The 6,902-nt window shown below is 39.9% G+C and overlaps 1 non-coding gene across 1 annotated transcript; it reads right to left on the reverse strand.

Moving 5' to 3' along the window:
• Positions 1-4,698: 4,698 nt before the first annotated feature.
• TRNAG-CCC lies at positions 4,699-4,771 on the reverse strand. Its single transcript has one exon. It is a non-coding gene; the product is annotated as a tRNA-Gly (tRNA).
• Between the last annotated feature and the right edge of the window lie 2,131 nt (positions 4,772-6,902).

Here is a 6,902-nt window from a genome sequence, read left to right on the forward strand (position 1 = left end):
ACGGCTCCCACAGCACCCTGCCCTGCCTTTCATCTGTGAGAGTACATATCACACTGTATTCTAGGTGCCAACTGACTTGCATCTCTGCTCCACTACCTTGAGGAGATATTATATATCACTTTGGTTCATATCCATTGGGCAAAAATCAATCATATAAATACAGCTAACTATAGGGGATATAGTAAATATGGTCTAGATGTATGCCCAGGAAGAAAAGGAAACGTATTTTCATGAACACATAATATTTACAACAAGTACCTCCAGGGAGACCACTAGAAAGCTAAACCATTCCTTCTATACCTGTCTTGCTCCACTGGTGCAACAGAGCCACTGGGGAACAGATACTTTGTTTCCCACTTCTGTCATCTTTTTTTTTAAACGTTTCTTTAATTAATTAATTTATTTATATTTATTTTTGGCTGTGTTGGGTCTTCGTTTCTGTGCGAGGGCTTTCTCCAGTTGCGGCGAGCGGGGGCCACTCTTCATCACGGTGCGCGGGCCTCTCTCTGTTGCGGCCTCTCCCGTTGCGGAGCACAGGCTCCAGACGCGCAGGCTCAGTAGTTGTGCCGTACGGGCTTAGTTGCTCTGCGGCATGTGGGATCTTCCCAGACCAGGGCTCGAACCTGTGTCCCCTGCATTGGCAGGCAGATTCCCAACCACTGCGCCACCAGGGAAGCCCTTCTGTCATCTTTTGAGACGTGCCCTTAGCTCTCAGGTGCAAGGAGCTAGACCCTAACCTGATTGATTGTAAAAGATTATTGATCCAGAAGTCAAGAATCATTCACTGAATGCCATCTTAGGGAATGATAAATCTCTAAATGAAATTATGCCACCTGCAGTTTTCCCTTTACCTTTTCCTCACAGGTTTGCCTAGAGGTGAGGAAACTGGGATCTCTCTCTGGTTCTTGCTGAAAGGAGACACCTAGATGTGTTCAGAATGATCAGCAAGGCAGAGCCAGGACCTATAGGTGGCATAATCAGAAATGTTTACCAAGCGATTAACATGTGCCAACTACTTGCTGGTAGCTGGGTATATAGAGATGAATAAAATGGTCAAAAACAGCAATGAGATATCCTTTTGCTCTGATAGTATTTGCAAAATTTAAAAGGCTGACAGCAGCAAGTGTTGGTAAGGATATAGGGAAATGACAACTCTTGAACAATGCTGATGGGCATCAACATTGCTACAGCTACAAATTCCCATACCCTACAATCCAGCAGTTCTATTTCTAGGTCTCTGTATTAAAGTAACCCTTATACATATACACCAAGAGATATGTAATAAAGCATATTTGTTGTGGCTTTTTGTACTAGCAAAGTCTTGGAAACAACGTAACTGTTCATCAACAGGGGAATGGTTAAATAAAATGGGGGTACATCTATATAGTGGATTATTATACAGCAATTAAAACGAATTAACCAGATATATGCATCAACATGGATATATTTCAAAACCATTTTGGAATGAAAGAAGGAAATGACAGAATGATGCACACAGCCACATGACATTTGGGATATGATGTTCAAGCCAATACTGTATATTTTATATGGATACAGCTATGTCTCTAAATGTATAAAAAAGACTGGAAGGATACATATCAAACTCATGTTAGTATTTGGTTGCCTATGGAAAGGCAGGGAGGGAATAGAGCTCTGGAAGTGGAGGTCAAGGGGACATTTGGCTTTACCTCTAATATTTTATTCTGAAACAGTGGACCATATTCTCATAAATTATTTTTAAAGGAAATAGATAGAAAAATATTGGAAGCAAAAATGCCAAAACATCAATAATGGTTACTTGTGGATGTTAGAAACATAGATGATTGTTGTATTATTTTTTGTACTTTTCTGGATGTTTTAAAATTACCACCAACAACTAGAGAAACAACCACAAAATCCCACTGTCCATGACTTCAAAGAGGTTGCTCTCGAATGGGGGAGACTGACAGATAAACAAACACATAAATGGGTAGAGTTCAGGGTGCTGAGAGAACAAAGAGGAGAGGCTCCTAATTTACATCTAGGCATCTAATAAAAGAATCCATGAGAAGAAGCCAATGATTTAAGCCTTGAAGATCAAGCATGAGCTTTCTAAGTCAAGAAGCTGCGTCCTGTGACTTTCCAGGCCAAGGAAAGAGTATAAGCAATGGAGTGGAGATAAAAAGTAGCATAGTGTATGAGGAAACTCCAATTGGTTTTGTTTGTCTTGAGTACAAATTGTCAGGTGGGGCGGGGGGTGTGGTTGGAGATGAGGTAATATAGTTACGTAAGGTAGGTACTATTATTACTTCTATTTTAGAGAAAGAAAACAGAAGACTTACTGAGAGGATCAGGTCTGTTATCTGGGCAGCAAAATACTTTTTTGATGGATTACTTGAGGTCTAGTTGTGGGGATGAGTTTGCAAAAAGCTAGTGATTCCCAAATGTTGGTGAGCATCAAAGTCACCTGGGGGAGCTTAATAACATATGGGTTCCTGGACTCCAACCTATAGATTCTGATTTAACAGATCTGGGGTGGAACCCAGAGATCTGTAGGTTTAATATTCATCTCCAGGTGATTCTGATGTATGTGAGCCTGGGATCACACTTTGTATAATCCCCACACTATTGCCTTTCTTCCTTGAGAATGTTGGACCACTGGTGTCCATTTTAAGCATAGCCACCTAGGGGCAGGGCAAAGCTCTAACTGCTCATTACAAGAATTGGCCTTATTACCTTGGGACTCTGTTTCACTTAGATAACCAGTCACTGACATAAATGATAAAAGCCCACCTTCAAAAAACCATAGAGTGAATCAGGGCCCTTTAGTTTCTCACCTGAAGTGTTCCAGCTCCTAGAACTCATTAGATCCAGAGGTGAGCACTTTGTGTATGCTTAGTATAAACCCTGCTGGGTGGTCAGTTGATTAGGCTCAGTGTGACCATAAGTAAGAGTGATAAATCGTAGGTAAGTCATCAGTTTTGAATTTTACAGTAAGTCCCCTACATACGAATGAGTTCTGTTCTGAGAGCGCGTTTGTAAGTTCAATTTGTTCGTAAGTCCAACAAAGTTAGCCTAGGTACCCAACTAACACAATCAGCTATATAGTACTGTACTGTAATAGGTTTATAATTCTTTTCACACAAATAATACATAAAAACTGGGACTTCCCTGGTGGTGCAGTGGTTAAGAATCCACCTGCTACATATATGCAATGGAATATTACTCAGCCATAAAAAGAAACGAAACTGAGTTATTTGTAGTGAGGAGGATGGGCTTAGAGACTGTTATACAGAGTGAAGTAAGTCAGAAAGAGAAAAACAAATACTGTATGCTAACACATATATATGGAATCTAAAAAAAAAAAAAAGGGTTCTGAAGAACCTAGGGGCAGGACAGGAATAAAGATGCAGACAGAGAGAATGGACTTGAGGACACGGGGAGGGAGAAGGGTAAGATGGGATGAAGTGAGAGAGTGGCATGGACATATATATACACTACCAAATGTAAAATAGATAGCTAGTGGGAAGCAGTCGCTTAGCACAGGGAGGTCAGCTCCATGCTTTGTGACCACCTAGAGGGGTGGGGTAGGGAGGGTGGGAGGGAGACGCAAGAGGGAGGAGATATGGGGATATATGTATACATACAGCTGATTCACTTTGTTATACAGCAGCAACTAACACACCATTGTAAAGCAATTATACTCTAATAACGATGTTAAAAAAAAAATCCACCTGCTAATGCAGGGGACATGGGTTCGATCCCTGGTCTGGGAAGATCCCACATGCCGCAGAGCAACTAAGCCCGTGTGCCACAACTACTGAGCCTGTGCTCTAGAGCCCGTGTGCCACAACTGCTGAAGCCCACGAGCCACAACTACTGAGCCTGCGTGCCACAACTACTGAAGCCCGTGCTCCTAGAGCCCGTGCTCCACAACAAGAGAAGCCACTGCAATTTATTTTTTGTGTTTGTTTGTTTTTTATGTATTTTTTTTACTGCTTTTTAAAAAAAATTTAATTTATTTTTTTGGCTGTGTTGGGTCTTCGTTGCTGCACATGGGCTTTCTCTTGTGGCAAGCGGGGGCTACTCTTCATTGTGGTGCACAGGCTTCTCATTGCAGTGGCTTCTCTTGTTGAGGAGCATGGGCTCTAGGCGTGCAGGCTTCAGTAGTTGTGGCATGCGGGCTCAGTAGTTGTGGCTCGTGGGCTCTAGAGTGCAGGCTCAGTAGTTGTGGCACACGGGCTTAGTTGCTTCGTGGTATGTGGGATCTTCCCAGACCAGAGATTGAACCCATGTCCCCTGCATTGGCAGGCGAATTCTTAACCACTGCACCACCAGGGAAGTCCCCCCCACGCCCAAGATCCTTTTAATAGTTCTTTTGTCAAAATAATATCTTCCTCCTGCTACTGAGATTATACCTCTTCACGCTTTCCAGTCTTTTGTAAGTTCTGTGTCCTTTTCAGACCAAAATGTGTTCATAAGCTCCGTTTGTATAACATCCATGTGACTTGAAGTAAAAGATCCAAACAACCTCATGTATTTTTGTGTGTGTTCCTCCTCCCCTTTGGAGTCAACCTCTTTTTTTTTTTTTTAATATTTGTTTATTTATTTATTTGGCTGTGTCAGGTCTTCGTTGTGGCACATGGGATCTTTTGTTGCGGCATGCAAGATCTTTTTGTTGCGGCATGCAAACTCTTAGTTGTGGCATGTGGGATCTAGTTCCCTGACCGGGGTTCGAACCCGGGCTCTCTGCATTGGGAGTGCAGAGTCTTAGCCACTGGACCACCAGGGAAGTCTCTGGAGTCAACTTCTTTACTTTTCTTTTTCTTTCTTTCTTTAACAGATTTTCTTCATTGTAGACATATTCTATGTGGATTAGGAAGAAACATTAGTATGGGCATTAAAAATGTAGTCATTACAAACTTCCTGTTATAAAATAATTAAGTCCTGGGGATGTAATGCACAGCATGGTGACCAAAGTTAATCGTATTGTATTGCATTTTGGAAGTTACTAAGAGAGTAGATCTTTAAAGTCCTCATCACAAGAAAACAAATTTTTTTGCAACTATGTATGGTGATGGCTGTTAACTAGACATATTGTGGTCATCATTTTGCAATATATAAAATATTGAATCATTATGTTGTACACCTGAAACTAATATAATGATATATGTCAATTGTACCTCAATAAAAAATTATGGAGTCATGAAGCTGGTAGGACCTAAAGATATCCTGTGACACAGCCCCTGCATTCAGGCAGGTAAATATTTATTCTACTTGAATAAGTAGTTATCTCATCTCTTCTTCAAGACTATTTTGATGGTTTAGTCACATTTTGTCTCCACAGTCAAGATGTTCTTCCTCATGCCCAACCATGAGTTTTCTTACAAGAAGAGAATTAATGGTGGCCTTCCCTTTTATCCCCCAGACAATGATGTATGTATGAGTATTGTATGCATTGACATTAAACTTTGAAATTGCTCTGAGATTCCCATGCACTATGAGCTGTAGACACCTCAGCAATCTCTCAGGTTTCTGTTCTTTTGGTTCCTGACCTTCATCTTTCACTTCTCTTTCCAGTCCTGTTCCTGCCCTTTGAACCCTTGAAGCATGTTTTAGACTTGTATGAATCCACATACCAAAGTCTGGGAGCCCTTGTTACAGCTTCAGGTCTTATATGGTATGGATAAGATCATGAATATCATCATCACCAACATTTACTGAGCACTTATTATGTGTCAGGCACTGTTCCAGGACCTTTATGTTTATTTATTTATTTTTAATTTTTAAAATTGAAGTATAGTTGACATACAATGTTATATTAGTTTTCAGGTGTACAACATAGTGATTTGACATTTATATACATTACAAATTGATCACCACAATAACTCTAGTAACCATCTGTCACCATAGAAAGTTATTGCAATATTATTGACTATATTTCCTATGCTATACGTTACATCATTATGACTTACTTATTTTATAACTGGAAGTTTGTACCTCTTGATCCCCTTCACCTATTTCACCCAACCCCCCACCCCTTCCCCTCCTCTGGTGACTACCAGTTTACTCTCTGTATCTATGAGTCTGTTTCTGTTTTCTGTTTGTTGTGTTTTTTAGATTCCACATATAAGTGAAATAATTTGGTATTTGTACTTCTCTGTCTGGCTTATTTCATTTAGCATAATATTGTATAGGTCCATCCATGTTGTTGCAAATGGCAAGATTTCATTCTTTCTTATGACTAATATTCCATTGTGTGTGTATGTGTGTGTGTGTATATATATATACACACATACCATATCTTCTTTATCTATTCATTTATTGATGGACACTTAGGTTGTTTCCATATCTTGACCATTGTAAACAATGCTGTGCAATGAACATAGGGGTTGCATATATATTTTTTTCAAATTAGTTTTTCATATTCTTTGGATAAATACCCGGAAGTGGAATAGCTGAATCATATGGTAGTTATATTCTTAATTTTTTGAGGAATCTCCATATTGTTTTTTATAGTGGCCGGACCAATTTACATTCCCACCAACAGTGCATGAGGGTTCTCTTTTTCTCTGCATCCTCGCCAGCTCTTGTTGTTTCTTGTCTTTTTGATGATAGCCATTCTGACAGGTGTGAGGTGATATCTTTCTGTGGTTTTGATTTGCAATTCCCTGATGATTAGTGATGTTGAGCATATTTCTACGTGCTGGTTGGTCATCTGTGTGTATTCTGTGGAAAAATGTCTATTCAGATCCTCTGCCCATTTTTAAGTTGGATTGTTTGTTTTTCTGACATTGAGTTGTATGTATTCTTTATGTATTTTGGCTATCAACCCTTTATTGGATATATCACTTGCAAATATATTCTCTCATTCAGTAGGTTGCCTTTTAGTTCTGTTGATGGTTTCCTTCACTGTGCAAAAG

This window comes from Balaenoptera musculus, chromosome X (assembly GCF_009873245.2).
Source record: "Balaenoptera musculus isolate JJ_BM4_2016_0621 chromosome X, mBalMus1.pri.v3, whole genome shotgun sequence".
Classification (NCBI taxonomy): Eukaryota; Metazoa; Chordata; class Mammalia; order Artiodactyla; family Balaenopteridae; genus Balaenoptera; species Balaenoptera musculus.